Genomic DNA, 27,219 nt, shown 5'->3' on the forward strand with positions numbered 1-27,219 from the left:
GCAGCACTGTAAATCCAGATGTATGAATTTTAACATATTCAGGGGGTTTAATGCCATTTTTCCCCTCTGGTATCTGAATAATATAAAACTCTAGGCAAGTCAGTGAACCACGGAATGCAACTGATTTGAAATAAAAGCACAGTGACTCAGGGGTTTAATTGTCCAAGCCAGGCAAAGTTAAAAAGAAAAAAAAAAAAGTAAATAAGTACTTTGTTATACATGATGAAAAACAAATTGGAGCAGAGCCCAATTCTGTCAGCTTTCTTCAGGCAAAATTCTCCCGAGCTTCCCTGGCAGGGTCATGCATGTGTTCCCAGGGACTGAGTGGCTGGAAATCATCAGAAGTTTCTAGAGCCACAGGGCATTTCTGAACATCAAACTTGAAACTGCCAGAAGGTGGGTGATTTTCAGAGCATTTCACCTCTAGAAATCTGGTCTTACAGGATCTCCACCAGGACAACAAAAAGCCTGGTTTGAGGGAACACACCCCACGAGGTGGGAGCTGTTGTGAAGCACAGTTATTAATGTTCTATAAGTTGTTTTTTTTTTGTTTGTTTGTTTGTTTTTGACGAAATACTTCCTTGATGAAAGAGAATTGTTGTGTTTTTTTTTTCTGTTTTTTGGTTGGGGTTTGGTGGGGTTTTTTTGTTCATTTGTTTTGATTTTGTTTTAATTACAGGTGCTTTTATTCACAGGAAAGTTTTGTTTCAACTTTTTTTTTTTCTTTCTTTTAAGTGGAGAGACAAATAAGGGGATTTTAGCTTTTCATTGACATTTCAAAAATGCCAGAAACATCAACATTTGTTTAGATCAAAGATGCCACCATTCATCAAGCAGAACAGGGATTTTACAGAGCAAAAGCATTCAATACAACCTTCATTTTCCCACAAATCAAGATGTCCTTTACAAAAAGATCTGCCAATCCTGTGTTGAAATCACTACAGCCACCAGCAGTCATGTGTCTTGGGAGCGCTCAGATTGGCCTGGGTGGGCTCCCATCCCCAGAGACTTGCACAGCACGGCTGCAGTAGCACCCAGGCCAACCACCACCACTCATCTCTCTCATGAGCCAAAGAGCTCCACATCTGCTGAGGCTGGCAAGAGGCTCACTTTGAGCAAGCAGGGGAAGAGATGTGCAATATCCCCTGTGTTTCAGAAGTGGACTGTAAATAGAAAAAGAAGAAAAATGCAGATAGCATAACGCTAGTGACAGGGCTATGCAGATGGATATGCACAGTACCTGTAGGTAGTACTGCAGCTCAGAGACCAAGAATAATTAAGAGATGATGTTAGGGAGCACTAAGCATTACCAGCCTTGCCTGCTGTCTGACCCCATCATGTTGTCACCTCTGCTTCCTTCTCCTCTACTGAGGTGGGTGCTGCTACCTGCTACCCATCCACATGAAGGGAAAGAGACAGGAAAAGGGTCCTTCCATTTTCTGTCAGTATTCATCTCCCTCCCAAAAAACACACGGGACAGCAGAGCCACTACACAGCAGTCTGTAGAGCCCTGTGTCAGAGGAGAGTGGTGTCTGGTACTTGGGAACTGAAGGAAAAAAATAAGAAAGCACTTCCCATTGTTAAACTGGGCAAGCAGAGAAGCTGGAAATTCATCCATTTTTCCCACCTGTTTCATTAGGGGGTGAGTCCTTGCAAACTCATTTGCCTGTCCCATCTCTCCCTTCTCCAGGTGCTAGCACTGAGAATGAGGCATACGATTTCCCTGAGGCCCATTCACGTTGTGAGGCTGAAAGCTCCTCCGGAATTGGCAATGCTGCTAAAATCTAATCAGGTGCTTGTGCGCAACAGACCCAGAAGCAATTGCAATCAAGCCAATTGCTGCATCTGATTACACATGAAAACCCTCGTGCCACTAAGTGTTTTGCAGTCCTTAATAAAATGTGCCTGTCTTGCCTCAAATTGCATCAGGCAGGATTTTTTTCTTTCTTTCCTTTTTGTGCGGTTTGGGTTTTGTTCATGTTGTTGTTTTGTTTCTTGTTTAATGATATTAAGAGCTATGTGAAAGGAGAGGGGGAGGGAGAATAGGGTGGAATGAGAAAAAGCACCAGTGAAAACAAGATATATAAATGCCTAAAATACACCCATTGCTTCCATAATACTAAGCCAATTGGGATCTTCAGAATGAACTTCATGGAAACCACAGTTTGACTGAGAAGTGGAAGAAAATGTGGCCAGATGCCCACAGCTCTCTCGCCATCTTTATAAGAGAAGATTGAACATGTTAATCAAAGTCAGTGATCTAATCCCTCATGGAATAACAGACTTTCAGTTTAACATGCAATGAGTTTTCTGGCTTGTTGTGTTTGGCAGTGCACACAGCAACCACAGTGTGTGTATACAGAAATGCTCACACATCCCCAACAGACACGCACACACAAAACAGTATTTGTATTCTTTGTGTCTGAGTTGCCTTTTTTTTTTTCTGTCTTTCTAGCAATATGCACAAAGATAGAATGAGAAATCCTAACCCTTAATTTTCCATGTTGACCCATCATTCAAAAGTCATTGATTTTGCTATTGCTACATCAGGACAGCCCATAGTAGGACCCCTAAAGTTCCTCTGGATTTAAACTGGGCCAGCTGTGAAAAAGAAACAGCAAGCCTGCGATAAAACAGCAAAAATCTCCCACACGTCGTGCTTAGTTGAAACGGAAACCCACCAATTGAAATCCACCTGGAAACCCACAGACCCTGCAAGCCACGCATCTGCCCCTCCAGCCAGTCCCATCACAAGGGCTCAGTGCAGCCCTGCTGTTCCTTAGACATGCTGTGACAGTGGTGTCCCTTGGCTGGGCACCCAGCTCTACATCTGCTCAGCTCAGACTCGCTGCCTGGGCCAAGCTACCTGCAGCAGCTCAGTTGTGTCATGAGCCCAGAGAAAATGAACTATCATACATGCAAAGCTCATAAAGAAGAACAGCCATTTCCAGAAAGCCCCAGAGTTAGGGAAGCCCCACATAGGCTGTCTCAGCATACAGGAGAAACAAAAAGAGATTGAAAAGGGGAACTAACGAGCAAAATGCCAACCAGGTGCATTTTCTTTTATAACAGAAATGCCCCAGTGTAGGATAAAACCTAGTCATGGCAGAGGAATTTATATTGCTGTAATAACTAGTGAAAGCCTGGAGCAGCCACATATCCTGGAGTGCGAGGGCACTCACCCCTGCTGCAATAATTTGCAGCTATGAAGCGCAAAACTCTGTAACAGGAGATTCTCCCCTCCCTTGGTCAGAAAGACTCTTTGTGACCCCTGTGTCATGATACTCTTACTACAGACCAAAACCATTGAATAAGATGAGCAGTAGCATGGAGAGACAGGTCCAAGGAAAGTACAGGCCCAGATGCAACCTTTTGCAAACCTTTCCACAGGAAAGTGCAGACCTTCCTGCCCAAGGTTGTTCTCTAGGTCTGGGGACAGGGCTCTGGGTCCTGACAATGGCAAAAAGAGAGCAGGGAATTGCAATGGGACAAGGAAGCATCATCTCAACCACTATTTTTCTATGCACACCCAACCTCTGCTAACTGCAGTAGATGACTTGACTCTATTTCCTGCAAGGGGGCAACTGGAGCTGATGAATTAATAACATCTAAAAAGAGAACCTGTTCTTTGTGGCTACTGGTCACAGTTTGGCAGAAGAGCTGCAGAAATCCATGTGTTAAGGGGGGAAAGCAGCAGCTGAAAGCTGTGACTCGCAGGCACCAGAGTGTGTCTTCTTCAAATAGTAAGAGTCCCCTGAGCTCAGCAATCAAATTCCAGGGCAGGGAGTTGCACCCTAATACAATTAAAGAAATTAAAGTAATAAAATATTTCATGATACAATGAAGAGTATTGAGAATCGTTATTATTTTGACTCAAGGGCAAGACAAGTAATAGCCAAAAGTGTTACTGCCCTCTTGAAATGACAGCTTCCATGAACATGGGGAAATCTGGATGCTCTCACTTTTCTGCATAGTTCCTCTGGTACATCAAATCCAAATGCTCACTTTGGTTTCCTCGTGAAGCCCCATGGAGCCCTCTTCCGAAGTCCACTGAGATAATAAAGAGCCTTTTGGAGCTGCTGCCCAAGTCCTCTCGCAACCCCAAAGCAAAGGCCCTGGAAGGGTTAACACATCCTGAGTGCTGGAAAAGGCACCACTTAAAACATTTAGCAGATGGATAAGACTGTGTGCATGCCTGTTCAGAGACTCACATCAGGAATTAAGCCTGCAGTGCTCATTAATAATAATGGGAGCTAAATGCTGTATTGCATGTGTCACAATGGGAACAGACTCCTTCTGCTACAGCATGGGGCTGTCCTAAACAGCTGATTTAATTAGTATATTACAAGTATTGATTCTGGGAATAAATATGAATTCAGCAAATATCTCTAATGAGCTTCTTAACCCAGCAGTATGTCCTCCACACAAACCAGAAGCATTTTCTAATTTAATATATGCCATATCCCAATACTGACAGGAAATCTTAAAACCACTGTTCATGGCAGGAGCAAAACTAATGGCTGCCTCTTTCAAATCTCTGCTTAAAGTTAACACTTGTAAGTCATCTTTCCATATTCTTATTTTAATAGACAGGTTCCTCTGTTAAAAGATTCTTTTTATTTTTTATTAGCAAGCAGAATGTAGTTATGAGCAGTGCAGACAGGTTTCCTGTTTCCCTGTCTCTGGACATCTGCCTTGAGTAAAGATGCCTGTGAACCTGCAGACACCTCTCTCACAGACTAGGACCAGCTCATGCCCTGGGTTAAAATACTGTGTTCAGAGCAGTCCTTCTGTTCCACTGCCAGTTCACATGTGCAATTCCAATTCTTGCTGTGTTGCTTTTCATTCTGCACCTCATTTAAACTTATTCTGGGGCTAAATCCTACTCGCTGCTCACTCTGGCAAAAACACAAGTGCAGCAATAAAAAAAAGTTCATCAGGTTTCAACCACAGATCTTTCTCTGATCTAGTAATGCACCAAAGTGTTCAGTGGGTCTCCCAGCTGTTCTGCAAAATATGAGCACTTCCAGATCCTCCTTTGTATGGCCTTCTTTACTATCTATCAGCAAACCAGACCTTTCCCATCTAATCCTACAAGTACGTAGCCCTGCATAGAGCCTGGAGTTGCATGCAGTGATGCTTGTGGGTCCCTTCCAGATCGAGATTGTGTATGATTCTGATACACCTCTTGATTCAAATTCTTTCCTCTCAATGACCCATTGCACCACCAGATTTTGCATCTGTCTTGCCTCATATGTGTAATTACATGCAAAGTGGAAAGAATGGAAGGTTTCTTCCTACAGCAGTGAAGCAACCATAGCCAATAAAATAGAAGAGGCTTTGCAAAGATTCTACCCAACGAATCTGACCTTTACTTAACAGTTGTTTGTGTGTGTATATATATATATATGTATGTATATATATATATTAACCAAAACTTTTATCTGATGTGTCTGATTTTTTTGCAAAGGAGAGATTCCCAAGCTTCTGCATACAGTCATTAGCCGATGCTTTCCCATCTGCTCTTTGTAGGGAATATGCATGCTTGTTGATAGTATTAGATGTGGTAGTCAAGGGAAAAATCTCAGATCGTTGTGCATTAGCTCAGCTTTTCTCTGCTCTGGCAAGTTTGACTTATCATTAAACATCCCAGAAATGTCAGCTTTAAAAATCATTTCTACTTTGATGTTATTTTCCACTTCTTAGACATTGCCACTCTATTTCTGGGATTTTATTTTTTATTATAAACTTTTTTTTAAAGACCAGAAAGCTAGAAATAAACTAAAAAAAAAAAAAACAAAAAAAAACAAAAAAAAACAATTCCACTTCTAATTCAGGAACAGAAACCAAACTCTTCTACATTTGGGCCATTTTTTGGAAAAAAAACCTTTTCCAATCTATTTCATTCTCCCTCATTGTTTGCTACACAAATGTATTGAAAGGAAAGTATATTTTCTAGGCAAATAAAGTAATCAGATATTATGCTATATAATAGCTAGTCTAGGTTTAAGCAAATGTCTAGCCCAATGTTGATCCACAGTACATAAGCAATTCCCACTGGAGGTCAAGACAGCATACACAACACTTCAGCCCGAACATTCCTTTGATCTGTGCAGCCATCAGAATTTTCCTTCTGTTCAGTAACCCTCAGTTGAGCATAATAACTAATCAGATATATAGTCCACACAGCTCAAATTCAATGTTAACTTATGTTAATCAGCTGATACAATGCAGTATCTGGCCTTGCACATGTGTGTTATTCCTACTTGCAGGCTGGAACAGAGTTTTTTTTGGTTTTGTTTTTTGCTTGCTTGTTTCTATTGATTCTGATATTTTAATGCTAAGACTTCAGGGCTTGATTGTTCTCTGCAAGCCTTTCCTATAGACCTAAATAAAGATCTGAACTATATAAAAATCGTAGCATGGAGTTCTCTGTGGAGACCAATCTTGGATCATTGCTACGAACACTTAATGATCCTTGAATTCACAAGGAGGAGAGAGGGGATTACTTATCCCATGAGTCCACTTTCACCGTATAGATTCAGACCCAAAGAAAAAGATGGCAATTTCCTTTCAGGAAAATTTCTGCAGATTTGATTCTGCAAAGAAAACACCGAGATGAAATGTAATTGAAATGAGTTGTTTGGTTGGCTGTGTTTTTGGCTGAATTTCCTGGTGTCTAATAGTGTGTGAGCTCTGAAGTTTTTTCCGAAGCTTGGACTGTAATAACAGCACACTCTTGTGTAGACTCACTACTGTCTAGTAAAAGCTGTGACTGTGCACTAAGAATACAGATAAAGTCTCCTTGGCCTCTTTCCGGCTGCTTCTTTTCACAAAATGTGTAAGAACCAGCTATATTTGAGATTTATACCCCTCTGTAAAATTTGGTGATAATTCAACTCACTAAAAATCATGCAGGCAGAAGATGGACACAGATGCCTAAGCACACACAGAACACATAGTCACACAAGCCAAGGAGAGCAGGATAGAAAGAATCAAGGAACACAAATACAAAGGGTAATGAATAAAACAGTGCTCATTGAAAGACGGTTGTCACTTGGAGAAGCAAGACAGACTGGGAATGTAGTTCACAGCTGCATTCTGCTTGCTAGTGGTTTATATATATATATACACACACACACACACATATATATCACAGAATCGTCTAGGTTGGAAGAGATCTCAAGATCATTGAGTCCAACCTCTGACCTAACACTAACAAGTCCTCCACTAAACCATATCGCTAAGTTCAACATCTAAATGTCTTTTAAAGACCGCCAGGGATGGTGACTCCACCACTTCCCTGGGCAGCCTATTCCAATGCCTAACAAATACACACACACACACGCAGAGTAACAGGAAAAATGTCTATTAAAATGAAAACACATTAACTTGCAGAGGAGGCACTCTGCTGTGCTCCAGACCCTGGCTTTGTGAACACCTTTCTTAAACCTATTTCCCTGGAAAATCTTCCCTCTTCCTGCAGAACTCCTGAGATGTGTGAGTGATGGCATGGCAGACACAATCTCATGGGAATGGAACCTGCTTTAAAAAATTAGCCTTTTTTACTCTTTTAAAGGGTCAGGCTCTGTAGTCAGAATTGTGGTAGGCAAATGTTATTTGATCACTAGGAAATCCTGTTTAAAGTTTTTCCTAACCAGGCAGGATGCCCTTGTACATGATACCCATCAAAGCTTTTTTCATGTGAATTTGTCCACTAATGTTTTGCACTCATGTAAACTTCCAGCATCTACACCATCCTGCTGCAAGGAACTCCACAGCCAAACTGTATTTTGTGAAGGTGATTTCCTTTTGTTTGCTCTAAGACTACATCATGACAGCTTCATGCCCCCATATTTAAAGGGCATGGGGCAGTATCTTAGATAAAGAAAACAACTCTTTGAAGTATTCTTCACCATCACAGTCAGTACAAGAAAGTATCTGGCCCCCAGGGTACTCTGGAGACCAACATAAGAGCCTTTATAGGGCACGTCAGATGTTCAAATACCTACAAATCTGAAAGTTACTAGACCTTGGTTTACCACCACGTCAAGAGCTTTGAAAAGCCTTTGAGACCCAAAACAAGGAAGAGTGAAGGAATAAAAGTTCTCACCCTGAACTCCTTTTCTTTCCTTTTTTCTTTTTTTTTTTTTTTTTTTTTCTTCCTACAAGCTATCCAGCATGGTCTGAAACATCAGATATTTGATCCTGGCTTTGGAACTTTTTTAAACTATGTAAGTACCTCGACCATCTTCTGTATGTCTGCTATATTAAATATCATCCTATAGCTATTGGAAGCAATGAAAGCCTTCCAGTTCAGCTCAAAATAGTTAATTAGGCTCCTAAAGCATATTTTTATTAATCTGCCTTAAAAACCTAAAAATTAAGATTTGTTTTTTCTTAGGAGGCTTCTCAATGTCTTGAAGAACTACTCAATCAGTCTCTCAGAGTAGATTATTTAATAAGTTAAAAAAATAGAGGAAAAAAATAAGTTTAATAAAGTCTTGAAGATTGATGAAGGTGATTTTCACTGACTCTCCATGGAGGAAAACTTAGGGCTGCTAATACCAAATATAATTCAATAAATCATTTTAGTAAGAGTGACCTAATTAACACTCAAGCTCTAATTTGAATGCATGAAGTTCATTATTTTGACACAAGGTTCACTCTCACATTTAAAAAAAAAAAAAATTAAGGAGCAAAGTTTCTGCATAAGTTGGGCAGCAGATATCTTCCATGCAAATTCTGCTGCTGGTTTCCCAGTCTACACTAGGAAATGATTTCCAGTAAATGAAGCAGAGGGGTTCCTAGAACAAGAGAAGTAGAGATCAGTAGTTTTGAAACTGAAGCTTGATTTATATGACAGGGATTACATAAAGGCTGAATTTTCTGTGGTGGATGCAGAGCTCTTCTGAGACCTGTATTCCTGCCTTTATATTTAGAAAGCTATACACAAATACAAACCTACGTACATTGTTCTCCTTTTACAACCTTTGAGGAAGGTGTATGAAATTGGGAAATTGAATCCATTTATCTCATTAAACCAAAAAAAAGAGTGGAATACTGTTCCATACAACTCACTTAATTAACTAACATCTGAATAAGTGCTTGATTGGAAAGACTGCCATTATAGACCAGGAGCCATTACCAGCAATTTTGCTTTTTCTGTTAGAGTAATTGAGGAGGGTGCCATGTGATTATCCCATGGCTTTCCTGATTAATTTCTCATTTCTTTGTTTGCATTTGATTTTGATTGATTTTCTGTGCACTTTGCAAATGAACAGGTTGTCATGAATACAAAAGCACTCCACACACACAACAGCTACCAGAGCTCGTTTGTCTGTTTTCCTGGTATCTTCTTCACAGCTACTCATCCCTTTGCTGACCACCAGCTTTGACTTACAGCAGCTGAACTAATGAGTACACCTGGATGCCAGTTTGCACAGAAGAATGGTGTCCTTACCAGAGACACAGCAGGACACAACAGCACGGAGTCACATTGTTATTTTAGTATAAAATGGTAGACTATTCAGACACAAGTCTCAGTGCAGCATGGCACTGGATTTCTGCATACCTGTGGCATTTTTAGATAGCTCTGCTGATGCACAATAGTAAATATTTCAGGAAGGAAACAGAGATGAGGTCGTATCATAGGGCAATACCATACACATACGGTGGTGCCAACTTGCCCTGTTTGGTTTAGCAATGAGCAGAATCACATGACATTGATAACAAAACCTTATTCCAGCTTTACATAGCTAGCTAGTAAATGCAGTGAGCTTCTTGGGAAGGTTGCAGTACATTAGTATAAGTCTCATGGCTGGATTAGCAAGGCGTATTAACACAACTGTGATGTGGTCTTAGAGGATTGGGAAGGAATTCACTCTTCAAGCTCTGAAGAAGTTTACACAGCATTTCTTGATCAAATCTAAGTCTTTTTGTTAATCAGGACATGTCTGGTTCCTGGGAGTCTGACAAGCTGAACTGCAGCTTGGAGCTTTGCCCTGACTTTGACAAGGGCAGATCCAAACATCTCCTCTAACCCTTTCCTGTAAGGCACAAAAGTGCAAAACATAAGCATGCTGTCCTCCAGGCAGAGTGGTGAGAAAATGTACTCAACTGCAAACATCTAGTTTTGCAAAGAAAGCCTCCCTTCACAAGCTTATTAACACTGTGTTACAGCCCCTCCACACATTACTACCTCTCCTTCAGGTCACCATCCCTAATCATAGACCATTTGAAAGTTTCTTGCACTGACGCAGCTAAGTGTTAATAGCCCACCACCAGGCTTGCAATTGTACTGCTCTTGGGACTCACAACACTTCACTGCAGATCAGTCAGTCAGGGGCAACTTGCTGAGCTGCAGTAGGTCTAGCACTGCTGTCACCTGGGCATGATCTTCTCAGCTGCAGATAAAATTCACCTTGCTCATGCACTGCCATATTCTTACAAAGCCAGTGGGAGAAAGTAGACATGTCCTTCCAGAAAGATGAGGATGTGAGGGCTACTGATCTGTAATACAAGAGAGAGTTCAAGGAAAAAGGGAAGGAAGTGCGCCACACTGTCAGTTCACCACAGAGCTTGGGTTTGCCTGGTAAGACAATGATGAATTGCAGCTTAGACTAATGAAGGGAAAGAGATCTCTGGGAGACCGCAGACCTGAAAACTTTCGCTGTTCAGTGACTGCAATAGCTCAAAATTTAAGGTAGTAAAGAGAAAATATATTGTGGATATCAAAATATCCAAGTTTTGTATCCTGCTTGAGGACTGAGATTTGAGACAGTATTTTACTTTTTCACTCTTTTTGACCTTGTTTAGTTTCTTTGTGCCTAAATTTCTCCCATAAAAAAGCACATGATCTCATTACTTGACTTTATGTGGGGCTTGTGAGGAAGATGTGTCCAATATGGAGAAATACCATGCCTGTGGTTGGATGAGTGGATGGATAAGGTAAGAGTAAAACAGTATTAACAATCATAGAATATCTGAGTTAGAAGGGACCCACAAGGATCATTGAGTCCAACTCCTGGGTCCCCAAAGGACCACCAAAAAAAAAAAAAAATCAGAGAGCATTGTCCAAACAATTCTTGAATTCTGGCAGGCTCAGTGTTATGACCACTTCCCTGGGGAGCCTGTTCCAGTGCCTGACCACATTCACAGTGAAAAACCTTTTCCTGATATCCAGCCTGAATCTCCCCTGTTGCAGCTTCAATACATAATACACTGATGTTAGGTAGAACTTAATTAACACTTTTTTCTGGGCAAGGTTTGATGCTGCCAGGTCATTGTATAAAGTCCCAGAAATCCTTAAACACTAACTGATCAAAGACGTCTCAACAGTCCGCTATTAAAGAAAAAAAATCGTATTAAGCAAAAAGCTTACACGCAGTTTGCTGGTTTCTTCATATTCACAGATTTCTTAGTCTAGCAGGGTAAAAGGCAAGCTGTTATTAAATAAAAAAATCATACTAGAGAAAACCCCAAAGAACCACTTTCCACACATGCCCTTTTAGAACCGAGACTGGTTTCTATGTAGTTCCAGTTTAGTAATGTATATATATGTTCTTCATGCACTCATTAATAATGAATGTTAATAATATTTCTATATTTTTAAAGTCATATATTTTAAAATGTTCTACCAAATCTTTTATGGCCATATAGTCTCTTCACATTTTATCAAAACCCACCTGTATGATCATTTAGCCTCCCAACCTTGTTACCAAATTTTTCTCATCACCTGAGAGGAATGCAGTCTTGCTATTCTCTAAACACATTCCATTTGAACATATATTAACCTAATGCCTTTGATATGGAAGAAATCATTTTAATTTGTTTGGAAAAGTAATTGGCTATAAGTAACTGATTCCAATTTCCATTACACAAAGCACCAAAAGGTCCCAACTAGGCAGAACCTTTAGAAATTGAGTTTCCTCCTACTTGAAATTACCAAAGAATATGAACCCAAAATTACAGGCAGCAATATCAGATGGATATGCAAACAGAAAGATGAATTATCTGTTAAGTCCAAATATACCATATATGAGTTACTAATGGGAATTCGGTCTGATGTTTAGAAGTTCATCAGTCAAGAAACCTAGGTGTGACTTGTGACTCTTCCTTACGTGTCATTAGGAAGGCAATTAATAGTTTTGTGCATCAGTTCATCATCAGCAAAAAATTGATATTATTATTCTCACCTCCGGAGGGAAGTTGTCTTGAAGATAAATATCTTACTGTTATGAAGCATTCAGATACTGCATGGACCAATTGTCTAGCAGGTTATGCAAAAGTCAGTACTTTGTGCTCAGTTTCCTGAACCAGCAAGTGGTGTATAATTACCATTCTGTCCACAGCACTGCAAGAAATTAAATCCCAAGTGAGAATAGTTATACTTTTATTATCTCATGCTGCACTGTTGGAAAGATTGGAGGGGTTGTGCAAGTGGAAAATGAAACTGACTGTTAACAAGAAATGAGCTATAACTGTGAAGACCAATTAGAAAACAAGAAAAAAGAACATTCAAGGATATGGGGGTAAAAATGCAGAAACAACCATTCTGCTTTCAACTGTGTCAGAAACAGTGTCCTTTATGGCAGCACCATTAGGAATAGAAGATGGCAATTATGATTTTGTATATATGTGCCTGCGTATGTGTACTTGCACATTTGCATTTATTCACATTTGTACACTAGTACCTCTTCAGTTGGTGGTCATGAGTTCTCTATCCATCCTCAGACATAGTTCACCAGAACAGAATGTATCATAACATGGCCTCTTACTAGTAGTGGTTTTAAAAATAAGGAACAAGAGCCAACGTGGTATGATCCCCCTTAATGGAAAGCAGAACGAAGACATGGGGTTCAGGATAGAGAGAAGGAATAAGGATTCAAAGTCTTGACTTACTCCACATTTGAGTTTAAACTAATAGAAATTACATATTACATTTAAAGGATTACACTGAATTTTTAACGCCATGCCACAACACTATTCTAATGTCACCACTCAAACCTAATAGTAAGCAAGCTAGAGATATAGAGAGGTGCAACCCAGGTCCTCAGGGCATCAGAATCTTACACATTGAGCAAATGAGATAACAATTAAAAGCTTTTAGAGTGTGAAAAAGAGCACAAAAGCTCCTGAGATTTTGCACAGCCAGATACCTTATTCTAGCATTTGTTGCTTGATAAGATGCTGATATACTCAAGATGATTCGTAAAAGCTAGATAAGTGTCCCTACTATTTTTTTCAGTAAGAGACTATACAACACTGAATGAAGCCAAACTATTTTTTATTAAATCTAAAGCTGCTGGAGGAATAGTGAACATGGGATACTCTCCTTTTCACCTCATGAAAGAAACAATAATGATAACAATCCTGGAACTTCCATTCATACTGCCTGGTATTATGAACACTTCACAAAGACTTAAAATAATTAAATTGCCAAATACCTTACTATTTACAATAAGATATCTTTTTAAAGTTTTCAGAGTTCCCACCAGACTCATTTTGTGATCTTAGGAAAATAAAGCACTCAACAATACTCCTAGACACAGAAAGAAAGGTGGGTCCTAAGCAGCCTTTTTTGCCTGAGGACAAAAATAACCTGTTGCTTCCAGTTTTAGATCTGATACACAACAGAAAACATCAGAGGGTCAACAAACCTAATTAGCTTCAAACGACAGATAAGCACATCTTAACTTCAGCCCAGATCTCCAAATAGCAGCCAGTTGGCAAAGGGAAGCTCAGCAGGTTAGCCATGTCCTCTCTGCCCACTTGCTAGAACAAATGGTGCTATTTCAGTAGCTATTTTCTGTGGCTGCAGGCAAGAGATTAACTCTCAGACTGACGAATTGAGAGCAGAACTAAATGAATCAACCCAATTTTTCCATTGGGTTCTCTAATTGCAATTCACCACCTAGTAGGAAGAAGCACAATCTTTGATTTTTCCAGCATTTCTGATGGGTAACACAATTACACTGTAAAGCCATAATACAGTACAAAAGTGCATACCTATATGGATCTTCTGATGGTTTAGTGGAATTGGAAGAGTAAACCCAGCCCATATTACATGTAGAATATCTTCAACCCCCGTGTTAAAAAAGATAACCAGCAAACACAGTCTGCAAAACCTCCCTGCAATGAAGCAACATGGGAGAGATGAACTCAGCGTGTAACAGAAACTAAATTAGTGCATGAGAGAAATCCTAAAATTGGAGACAGGTGAGGGGGAGGAGTTATCTGAGAGGTAGAGAAAGCAATACAAGAGGATAAACAGAGGAACCAGGACACAGGGAAACTGAGGGAGAATTTCAAAGAGGTTGAAAACTGAAGATAGAGAAGAACAAAGATATGGAGATGGGGGGGAGGAGCAGGCAGGTGCTTAAAGAAAGGGACAGAAGTGGAGAATAGAAAGTCTCAGTGGAGGAGGCTCAAGACAGCAAATACAGGGTGTGAAAGCCAGATTGTGAAATTTGAGTTGAAAAGAAACAGGGAAAGGAAAGCCCAGGAGAAAGGCAGAGAAGAGCTGAAAGAAAAGAAATGTGTATAAAGAAAAAGAAATGAATTAAGATTGAGAAGATGTGATCATTTGGGAATGCTGTAGGATTGACATATGCTGAGGTATTCACAACCTAGCTCAGTGTTAGTTCTGATAAAGGTTCTTCTTTAAGCTCATCCACCACCCTAAACTAAAAACACTAAAAATGTGACACACTTTCTGAACTTATTTTCTGTGGGGTGGAACAGTAGGAAGCTTGTTTCAAGGGAGAAGCTGGTGCCAACCTCTGACTTGGAGAGATACCTTCTCCAACCAAAAAGCTCAAACCTCACAGTCCTGACAACATCCTCCTATAAGTGAGGCACACAGCTGCCTACTAGACACCTCCACACCGCCCTAGTGAAATCTCTGGGGCTTGCCTGCTCTGTGATTATATCACTTCACTTGGCTCGGAGCAGCTGGCAGAAATAAACCTGATGGCTGTGTTCAGATCACTCATCTTTCACCTCCACCCCAATGGCATCCTCTCACACCCATCCATTAACACCTCCCAGCCTGGAGAGAGGGCAGGGACTGCCTCTGCCTTGCTTCTTGGCTGTTAATAACGGGCGGTAGATAGGAAGCCTGCAGGCTCCCTGGTGCTAAAAGGAAAGTTAGTTCCCTCTGGCTTGTCTGACCTCATTTCTGCAGGTTGGTTTTCACTTGACTTTTCTGCTACCCTGGACCACAGTGTTAAGGAGATGGCAAGTTTGTTCCTGCATGTGAGCTTTTCATCAGTTATCTAGGCAGGCTGCAAATAAGAGGTGGCCACAACGTTCAAGTAAAGTTTCTAAAGGGATTGACTTCCCGTTCTCCATGCATATCCTGAGATCATCACACCAGAAAAGAATAATTGCCACAAGTTAGTTATGGTCAAGTAAAGTCATTTCCCTTACTGAATCACATTCTCCAGGGTCTGCAGTATGTGTAGACTGAGTCTAGATCTAAATTGCTTCATGATCAAACAGCTATCAAATAATGTTTTAAAATAGCTGAAACTGAAGCCTCTGGATCACACCAGGAAATACCTGAACTTGTGACCTTATCATTTACATTTCCTACAGAAGCTGTTGAGGAAACAGGGCTGGTTTAATCCCTCCCAGGGAAATGGCAGTCCCCAAGCATGAATGACCCCTTAGGGGAGAGAGAGAGGTGCTTCTAAGGGTGTCCAAACAGCCAGTTCAGATGCAGGTATCTGCTTTGCATTGCAGGTGGCTACGCTGGCCAGATGAACACCAGGGACTGCACAATAAACAAACAAATGAAGCTAATGAGGGCTAATCCTTCATTATCAGTGCTGATTCCACTGGTCTTTACAGCAAGACTTTATCACAAGCCGATTTAAAGAGGAGGAGGGATTAAAAGGACTAATTTTTCTTGATGTTTTAATTGCCTTACCTACATGATCAGCTGTCTGAGATGAAATAGTGTAAATGTCAAAGGGAAGGAGTATCTAGACACAGAAGGGAATCTCCTGCTTTGAGAATTGATCAAACCTCAACAGAAGTTCAGAAACTTTCCAAAACCTTTTTTTTTCATTTTTTCATTTTTTTTTTTAATCTCTCCAGAGATCTTATTTATGGCAATATATTGGAAGTCTAATCTTCAGAGTGAATTGGCATACAACCTTTTCAGTGGCCCTAATGAAAGATACTATCTTGTAACGGTTTGCAAAATACTCAATATAAAGTCTCGGAGCACTAACAGAATAAGTTGCTTTGAAAATGCAGATCATTTTGGCAACTCTTGAAACCACCTGAACCACCCATAAACTGGAGCAGTCTGGGGGGGGGGGAAAATCACAAGCGCTACTAAGATGCTTTATCAAAGTTTTCTTCTGAATGTTTAAAGCTCAATGCACCATTAGCATGAAAATTGGACTTACTCGCATCCGCTCAGAAGCAAGCTGGGGCCAGCTTGCAAAGGCACCCTGTGCATAACACCTCTACTTGGAAACCAGGGCTTACAGATACTGCAAAATATTTTGTGGAAAGCCCAATTGCAAAAGGCAGGAACTGTAAAAATTCCCAATGGTGTTTACTGCAGAGTCCCTGCCGAGTCCCTGCCAGCTACACAAACACCAGAACCCCTCAAAATATTGAAGAACAAGTTCCTGCCTTCTCTTATGAATTGTCTGAAAAGCTCAAGAAAGGGTGAGGTTGAGTGCATGTTTGCTTTTCCTTCCTACACCTTTTTATACTGCTGCCATGTTAAGGTCAGGATGAAGTGGAAATGTAATCAAACATTTCCTCACTGTCAGAGCAGAGATCTGACCATATCGTGAAATTCTGCTCATATATTCAATAAATCCCTTTAACTTTTAGTAGGATTATTTAGGTGCTGCATGTGCCAATGTTTCAGAATGCTTGAGACATAGGGCCTCATATGTGAATATAACAGGTCTAACACAATTTGCTATTTTATGTGGCAGCAAAAAAACCTTTCTCTACATAGTCTTGGTATGGCAATTTGGATGCCCTTTCTGCTGCACTTCTTATAAGGACTTAATTCCTTATTTCCTAGCGAGAAGACAACACAGCACACAATGGTAGTTTGATTCCCAGGACATGGGGGTTTCCAACGCTCCTTTTCCCCCAGGGAAAAATGGGGAAAAGACCTGAGGGAAAGAGAGCAGAGATACTTTCTCCCTGTTTAACGGCGCTCAGCTCTTCTGATATAGGATGTACTGCTGCCAGGGCTTGAGATGAAGGTTGTATGTTTGTGGGAAGGTTTTGAAATATATGAGAGAGAAGCCCTGCTGCATTACCAGCATCCAGTAGAGTATTTTCCCCAGTGTGCAAGTAATGAGATCACACCACATCGAAAGTCAATTAACACTTTGAAGCTCTGAATTCACAAAGACAAACTAATTCTTACAGTTTTTGCCTTTTTGAGCTAGCATTTGTGGCAGGCACCTGAAAAGAAATGCTAACTAGATGGAGAGTAAATACAAACAATTACTGTGTTTTACCCATGTGTTATCCCAGCGGTACTTGCCATTTTAAGAGTTTAAAGTTTAATTACATTTTTGCTTTTGGTACATTGGATAGCCATTCACCTATGAAGAAAAGCATCAGAGAGGGTTTTGAGCTCATTTAAAACACTCAGAAGCAAAGACTGCTGAAGCGTGTGAGGCTGGCTTTGTGTTTTGATGTGCTATAGAATAATGTATGGAATTATTTATACATTCACTAAGTGGTGCATTTTCATTGTGATTTCAGCTAACTTGCAAACTCCACTGGCCCCATCTCAGAAAACTCTTCTTTCTACATTCATTAACGCTTCCAGTAATATGCTGAATTTTTCCTTGCCCCATCACACCATTGTGTCAAAGGAGATATTTGAAAGTCTGCCCAGACTGCAGATGTTACAAGAAAGGGGGGAAGAGATGATCAAGAACATTTCAGTCACTCCATTGCTCACAAAATTGCTTATTTATTCAGATTTTCCACTCCTAGCTTCCACTGATCACCTTGCTTTCTGAAGCTTTTCCTACCGCTCCTTTGTGAGACGGGAGCTGGGGACCTTTCAAATCAAATGTCCCTGAATGAGTTCACTTGTGAGGAACTGTCCTTACAGTAGGAACAAGAGGTTGTGTCCACAAGGCCCCCTGCCACACCTGGGTGAGCATTTAAAGCTGTCCCATTGCCTGAGAGGAAGGGAGCCAAACCCTCCCTTCAGCATGGAGCCCATTCTACACTGGGCTTGGAAAATTCCCCCTGTGGTGCCTGGATGGATCTGGTGGTTTCAGGGCCCAGGCTGTTTTGGTGAAGCATTGCAGTGGTTTCCAATGCACCTGATTATCTTCTGAGCCCTGCTGCCCACTGGTCATTTGGCTTCTCCAGCCTTTGCTGGCTGTTCTGGTACTCGCCCACTGCTGTGGGCATGGAGTGTCTGCTGGCCCAGGCTCCTCGAGCCTGTGCTTTGGAGTGGGTGAATTGATTTCACTAACACACATCTACAAACACTGCTTCTCTGCTTCGGTAAATCAACACAGCTCCACAGGATCAGACCAATAAAACACAAAGCAAGCTGGGGGTCTATTTCCTCTGCCTGAAGGGTGCTCCATCACTCCAAGCTATGATTACTACAGCCCCACACCAGCAATCTCTTTCATTTCTCAGTCCAGTCTCGGTAGCAGGGTGTAGGAGCACATGGCTGCTTGTTTTAATCTAACCACCATTTATTTTCAATTATCCAGGGAAAAGAGAAAATCTGTCACACACACAAAGCCCTGCATTTCTTCTCCTCTGGCTATGAGTGGGCTGGTTGCAGAAATAAAGGTCCTGGCCACACAGGTTCTGATTTGGGGGAAAGATGAAAACTGTGTCAGTGAGCAAGAAAAAAATAAAAGAGCATTAAGAAGCAGAGGGAAAGATAAGACTAAAGGGAAACTGTTAAAACAATGCCAAGGATTTTTTATATGTAAAATCACTGTATACCTATGTATAAAGGATGGTAGGTCTGTATATAAAAAGTTCACCTTTAGGATTCATTAGGAATGTCATTATTTTCATTCTAATCTAGGAAGGATTCATAGATACTAACTCCTACATTTCCTTCTCCTGCCTTCAGTGAGGCTTTTTTCCTCACTCATAGATGTCCAAAGGATTTTCACATACAGAAGCATACATGTACACACACATGCTTATCTCTTTGCTCAGATGCTTGAAAGGCTGTCCTGGCCAGCAGCTATTCTCTAAGTCATAAGGAAGGTTTGTCTCTTAGAAGCATGCTTTGTGAGAGCCAGCTATACTTCCAACAACTCACTGTTGTTTCAGGTTTTGTTACTTTTTCTTATTTAGCTGCAGAAAATGGTTAGAGAGAAGTCCAGCTCCTCACAGTGCTTTTCAAAAGCATTTCAAATGTACCCCACTGGGCTGTGACATGTGTTTTTCCCTTCTTTAAAAAAAAAAAAAAAAAAAAAGCAAGTTCACATCACAAAGGCAGCATCTCCCCCACCTCCAGCAGCCTCAAAGCCTCTCACTATTGCATGGGGAAAGGCTGCAAGCACTGAAGATGTTACCTCTGTTTCTCTCTGCACTAGCTCAGGTCAAATCACAGTACAGCATCATGCCACATTACTCTTTGTCCCTGCACAAAAAGAGGTTATGAGGGCACTTTCACTTCAAGGTCAAGAGCTCAAATGTATCGTGGGCCAGGCTTGTTGCTACTGACCCTTCGGTAAACTATCTGAAAAGGCAGGGTGGTTGGGCTCCTAATCCATACAGCCCAATTACACCAGAACTACATGTGCTCTTACAAAAATACTCCAGAGAAACACTGAGGGTCAAGTGAGCACAGTGACTGCTGCACTCCCAGTACGGGCAGTCCAGCCACATCCTGCCTGAGGTCACCTTCTCAGGTGCTGTAGGTGTTGCACCTACCCTGACCCTACTAGATTTCCTGTTAGGTCTCAGTTCTTGTTAGAAATATTGATACAAGCAATTGCTATGAATAAGGAATTCTGCTATGAATCAGGAATCTGAAACAGGCGGTCCTGTTTCAGGATATTCTCATTCAGATCAGTCCTGCTGGCTCAAGGACATGCTAGCCGCAGACTCGCCCTCCCACTAGGTATGTTCCTCACTGTTTTGCAGAAGAAATGAGGTTGTTTGCAAGACCAAGCCCTGTGCAGGACACTGGATCATGGACAGGACTGGATTTGACTGTGGCACCTGAGCAGGATGCAGAACCACAAATCTTGTACAGAATGTACAGAACCAGGAATCTGTCTGGTTACAAGGGGCTACCAGGCTGATGAGTAATCTTGCTGATATCCAGTTTTATTTTTTGAGGACTCACTTCTCATCAATAGTACAGGATTTCCCTAGATTGCACCAGGGAGATGAAATTCTTTCTAATTCTGATTTTGTTAATCAGACCTTCAGATTCCAGTTCTAATGGGGATGCTGCCAACATCAAGAAAAGGGATAAGGGTTGTTATTTGATCAGCCCTTTCTAAAGCAAGGGGCAGATGGGTGGAATTTTAAGGCACTGGAAAGCTATATCAAAAATGATTTATAATTGTAGCTGTTGCAGAGCAGCTCCAATTTAAAAAAAAAAATAGGACTACTGTTACAGAAATAAAGGTAACTACAAAATAACCTTCCTGAGGCACTAGCATTCCCATGTAACAGCCTGAAACCAAATCTAGACTGCAAAGAAATAGTTTTCTGAAAAACCATGCCACAGTCCATTGGCTGGGTCATGCATGTGAACTGAACTGTGACTCCTGGATCTAATGGCATCAGTCACTCCTGTCAGAGCAGCCTCAGTTGCTGTGAAGCAGGAACCAGAATCAGATCCCTGCAAGGGGACATAGACAAGTTTGGTCAATATATTATTCACTGTGTCTACACTGACAGCTGGATTGGATCCAAACACCCTGGCCACCCTCTGTATTTACCAGAGGCCTTTAGAAACTGCATCTCTGCTTTAGCACAGTGGTGCCCAGAAGTACCAAGCCCTGCTGAGATCCCAAAACAAAGGTTAGAGTAGGTCAGGGCAGCAGTAGCCATGGGAAGAAAATGGCAGGTTTCTGTCAATGTCCAGTTAGAGGATTATCACAGCTCTGTGGGATACTTTTCCTAAAATAGGCCAGGTAATGATGTCCTGCCTCTGAGGCTGACTGAGCTACTGTGCAAGGATGCTGCCAGTTGCAATTGGAAGGAAATAGTTACAAAGAGGTTTTTTAGCTGAATTAAGATCCCTTCCTCTTGTCCAGCAGTGGATATTCATTTTCTCATGCTCTCAAAGAAACACCTATATTGGATTTCTAAAGGACCAACTTTGTGTTCTGCTACAGTGTTCCTGCAGAGACTACCTTGGTTTATTATGTCTGAGTTACCCAGTCCCTGCTGTAGGCTCTCATACCCTTCAATGTGAAAAAGTACAGAGTCAGGGCAGCAAGGAAATAGATACTTCATGGAAAGTCCTCCACAAGCTTAACTAAAATACAGTGAGCTGTGAACCCACCCAAGGAACACTCAATCCTAATCACACTCAAAGCTCAGGCTCAACATCAGGTTGGAGCAGAACATCAATTCTATGATTCTGTGATCAAGCTGCTGATCATTGCATTATTACACAGCAGCTGTGCTACGGTAACTGCATGATGCTCCTTAGCCTGCACTAACATCCCAGATAACAGAGCATGGATTATCCCCAAGGGGAAAAAATAAAAATTAAAAAAATAAAATGTTACATCATGCTGCACCATTCACAGACTTAAAACACGTGAGCAGAGGGGCAGTCACCAGTGCCCATCTGCCTCCCAGTAACAGGCTGAGCTGTTTTAATTTGGAAAATGTCCAAGCCCTGTATTTCACAGTATCTTTTTTAAATATATATACTGGAGGCTGTTTCAGATGTTAGGCTGTGTAGTTTAGGGCTCTTCTGTGGTCTTTAGAGAAGCACAGGGTACTACGTTTCCTGAGAGCACCCTTTGCAGGCACTGGGGAGGATCACACTGCCTGGCATTACTCTCCATGCCAGGAAGACATGCACTGCTCCTCTCAGGCCATTCCCAGCCTCTCCAATTGCACAGGAGTGATCCCTATGCTGGTTTATACATTTCGAAGTCTCATTAAGACTGACACACTAGTGTAAGTTTCTTATTCTTATTAAAAGGGACATTTAACTCTGAGGTCCTAAAAGAAGAACATGCGCATGCTGTAGCCACCCTGAAGCCCTTCACATATTTCCTATGTGCTGAGACAAATGAGTCACTTCCACTGGACATCCACCTTCATCTCTGTGAGAGTACAGGCTGCCTGTTGAAGGTGAGGCACTGAGGAAAGCCAGAGACACATTGACACTGACTGACTTGTTCTGTACCTGCACCGAGTCGGTACAGACAGACATATTGTCCTTAATCTTCATTAGCACAGAGCTCTGCATCTGAAAGGGAAAATCAAACACAGGGAAAAGACAAGGAAAGCCTGACAAAATGAACACGGCCATCTTCCTACCCATTTCTTAACATAAGAGAAAAGGATACTGTGATTTAGATTGTAAAAGGAGCCCCCCTTTGAGAGAGATGTCTAAATGAGCTATTCTTCCCTATGCTCCATCTCTCACAGATGCCACTAAATGATAGTAATGGAGAGCTAAGCTGCCATCCTTTTCCTGGAGTGACTTCCAATTACTTTGGCTACATGTCTGGTTTTGGTCAAATTCTATGTTTTATTAAGTGACCTCAAAATCTCTTACAAAGATAAAAACTAGCATTGACTTTCTTTCAGAGAGGAGAAACTAAGACATATCATGGCATGGGATCTTGTCCATGGTTTCAGTGATTAGGGATAGCTGGAGATGATTTTACAGCCGCAGAGTAATTCAGGCTATATCATTCAGGTTGGTGCTGGGTAGCTGCAGTTAGCTTTTGTTCCTGCAAGGAAACAATTCATTGATCAAGGGATTTCTCAAACACATATATCTTGCATGCACACATGGAATTAATTGTAACTGCCTTCAATCTAAACTACATGAAGTCATTAAAATTCATTCCAATTAATGGCAATGAGCTGAAAACAAGCCCAACACCTGCAAGCCATGGAAGAATCAGCAGTTACAGTAATTTACATATGCTACCCCACAGTGGAAATTCTTCAGGAGCTTTAATGTGTAGATTGTGCACTGAAAAGAAGGATTTCTCTGCTCAGAGAGATGTTCCCACCTAAGGAAGCAGTGAGATTAGAGGAGCCAATGCCCAGTTAACCTTGCTGTAGCACGCTGCATGGGAAGTCAGGTCCTGAAGCACCTGACTGGGGGACTTTGGAAAACCTTTTTTCCTACAGCCAGGGAAAGTGAAGCACAGAAGGAAAGGCTTGCTTGCAGTTGCGGTTGTATCTGAGTCCCACCTTGAGAAAGAGTGTACGCACAATTATTTGCCTGATTAGGGTTGGAGCAAGCAGGCAGAGTCTACAGTCACAGTAGCTTATGCTGCTTCAGCAGAGAGTTGAGAAATAGGAATAAAAAAAAAAAAAAAACAGGATGCTGATAGCAGGCAGTGCTGGTGGTGAGAAGGGCCCAACAAGCTGCTGAGGTCCAGTTGCAGCTTCCAACCTCTGCTCAAAACATCTATTTATCAACTATAGCTGAAAGCATGAGAGTACACAGATTATTTGCAACAGCCCACAACACAGCAGCCTCTCCCAGCGCTGCACCAGCCTCTGAACTAGAGGGGTAGAGCTGAAAACTCTCCACACAACCAATTCCCTTCCCAGGGATCTCCCCAGCCAGCTCTTGATATGTTAGCTCCTGGGGACTTCACATTATTCTCACCCACAATGAATATGCAAACTGCTATGAAACCACCTTTGCTTTGTGTCACTCCATCATCCATAACCTGGGCTGATGGAGCTTTTGGGGAAGGAAGGAGGAAAAAAAGGAAGAGAGAAAAACTTCTGAAATTCATACAAACTACTGCCTGTGCTTTTGTAACACAGCAGCACTTCAGAGACAGAAGTGCACATTGTGTTTGCTCCCTCTCCTATCTGCAGCATTGATATTCGCTTTAATGATCTTTTTTTCATTTTTTCACTGAGTGTTCATTGGGAATCATCTGCGTCTCTGTTCCCCTACCAGGAGTGAATGAACCACAAGTGCGTTTTGTATTCAACTTAACAGGCTGATTGACTTTAGACTAAGTTTCACTATTTCCCATCTGACTTTCATTACCTAGAATAAGATGGTAAGTCAACCTGAACTGAAAGTAATTAAGGGAGCTTTGGAGAGGAAAAAGAGAAAGAAAAGAAGAAAAAAGCATTCTTTCTTCAAACACATAATTGTATGAAAATAACACAAAATGCAAATGACTTATAGATGCGCCAATCTGACTCTTTTATTGTCACATTGAAGGCAGCAACTACAAAGGGCTAATATTTGTAATCTGCAGACACAGTAGTACTACTAACATATGTTACTTAGCACCTTCCAAAAACATCTCCTGGGTTTGTCTAACAGTATCTGAAGCAAAGTTAAAAATTCTTTCCCATTTAAACCCCAAAACGATGAAACAAGCAAGATGTGGAGCAGACTCACACAGCTTAAAACTCCCCATCTTGTACTTCACAAAAAGTGAAGTAGAGCCTCTTTGTCAGCATGACTGTGTGCAAGATCAAACAGGTGGCTTTAAGGATTGTGTCCAAGGCTGAAATATTTTAAACGTGCTTTATGCAAACTTATGGAGGTTTATGGGACAGTATGCATCAGCTGGGTGTTTAAGATGGGTGCCTCCAGCCCAAAATAAATTGAGCTCCTTCAAAAAACACTTTATGGTGATTTTAACCTAGACATTATGTTGCTTAGACCACAAGGTCTCCAAGAAGAGATAACAGGCTCAATATACAGCCCATCACTCATGTGAACAAGAGAGAGATTAGGCAGAAAAGGCAAGGAGTAATGACAGCAAATCCCCATGAACAAGGCAAGGACTGGCAGCACAAGAGGAGATCTACACGGTACCAACTTGTTTGAATCTTAGTTCAAACACCTGATAAATTCCCACCATTGAGTGAGCTTTGGGTCAGTCTTCTGAATAGCACTTCCCATAAAGGAGAAGGCTTCAGCAGACAGGAAAAGCTAAGCTCTGACATTAAAGCCTGCCTTCATTTCAGCAGCAGAACAGATTAAGGACAGAATTTGGGTCGGGGTTTTTCATCAGGGCAGGACAAAGCACAGAGGTTGTCCTCCCACAGAAATGTGTAAAGTAAACAACAACCATGGGGCTGCTGCAGCTGTTGTGAGATGTCTGTGAAATCAACAGGTTTCTGGCCAGTGTTTTGCTTGCAATGCATCAACTGGAACCACACACTGAATGTGCATCCATAGCCTTTGGGGGCTTGCTTTCGGATAACTTAATATGAAAAAACGTTTTCTGTCTTGTTTCCAGGCAAGTCTGTGTTGCTGGGGATTTATCCTCTAAGCAAGCTCCTCTGTCACATTAAAAATAGTCAAACCTCTTGTATCTTATTACAAAGAAGAATGTGTCTTTAGATAGTGTGTTTAAGCATCCAACATAATGAAAGAGGATAATTTATACATCAAATAATAAGCTGCCACTTTGTTCTGTGATGTTGAATGGTGTGAAATTCATCTCTTGTGATACCTCGCAGCAGGAACTGCAGGGAATATGGATGTGAGAAGAGTGCCCTGGGTAGCAGAAGTCTGCAAAACAGCATCATCCACCAGTTTTCTGTCAGGCTATAAGGTTCCAGCACCTCCTTTACAGATTTCCAAGCAAGAATTTCCATACATAAGATACAGGCAGGGGATGCATGCTTAGGGTTGTCTGCTCACTTGGTTTGTTTGTAGGTTCTTAGTCTGTGTTTGTTGCTGGTACCTAAGTGCCTTTCTGTCAGGTAGCAGTAATATGATGAACCTCTCTTATGCTGGGTCTTTCAGCTGTCCTTAGGAAGGGAACAGATTCTTGGAACAAGTCTTACTTGGTCAGGAATTTGTTTTCTTCTGTTTTATCAGGAGAGCAAGATCTCGTTTATCAAAGCTGTTGCAAGGCACCATAAGGGCAAGAACATATTCTCCTTGAAGAGTATATCAGATGATATCTCTGGAAATCAAGACTCTCCATTATGTGGATGACGCTATTAGCCTCATTTTGTGGGAGAATCAAATGCATGGGACAGGATACAGGATACAGGAAATCTCTGGCAGCTCTGAGAACAGAAGTGGGATTTGTTCACTCTTGGTTGCTGTCCCAGGACCATCATTCTTCAAGTCTAGTGCTCATATATAACAAATCAAATAGAAACAGTTCATCTTAAGCCCTGCCCATCGATACCAGAATTATCTGTTTCTCTATCATCCACTGTGAAATGTCCAGCCTGTCCTCGGAGCCTTTCTGTGTAACAACTTTGGCTCCACCTTATGTGATACAAACAATCTTCAGACAGCATGCCCTTGATACAACACTGCTTATCCTATGTGGCATGACAATGGCCAAGCAGCCTTTTACCATTTTCTGCTAATTTCTAGTGATGCCAGGTCCAGCTGAGCAAAAATGGTATCAGCTTTTCAGAGTTCTGGGTGCAGTGGGGCCATGAGTTGATGTTTTTAGCAGTTACTGCCACCTCCTCCTAACCCTACTGTAGTCTTGTGACCCAAAGGAAAAAAAAGATTTTTTTTTTCACAGTTTGCTTTTGAACTCATTTAGTTCCCTGACCCTGGTCACAGCACTTTTGCACAAGCAGTGGTGGCTGTGCAGCAAAGATAAGGGCAGGAAAAAACAGCAAAGGGAATGGAGGGGATTGAATACCTGACTCTGAATCATCATGAAAGATTGTCTTGGGAAATCAAACCTCAGTGTTCCCACCTGCTTCTGAGATTTTAACAACCCTTTCCTCTCTAATTGTTTAACTGATTCCTGAAATTAAATCAAAGTAGGACAATTGTGTCTGATGTTTATTTACCTGAAACGTTGCTGCTTTTATTTCAAAGAAAGGCTGTTATGCCTACAAGCTCCTTTGATTATATGTGTGTATATATATATATATATATATATTTGCTCAATGTGGATCTTGATTTAATAATAAGAAAATATTACTCCTGTCTGACAATCTTGTCTGGACTATTTATGATGATTATGCTACTAGGTGCTGTAGAGTTACTTATTTGTCAATATCTACTCACTAATTTATTTGTTCATAATATTTTTCTTAATT

This window comes from Aythya marila (genome assembly GCF_965140915.1).
Source record: "Aythya marila genome assembly, chromosome: 6".
In the NCBI taxonomy this organism is placed as follows: domain Eukaryota; kingdom Metazoa; phylum Chordata; class Aves; order Anseriformes; family Anatidae; genus Aythya; species Aythya marila.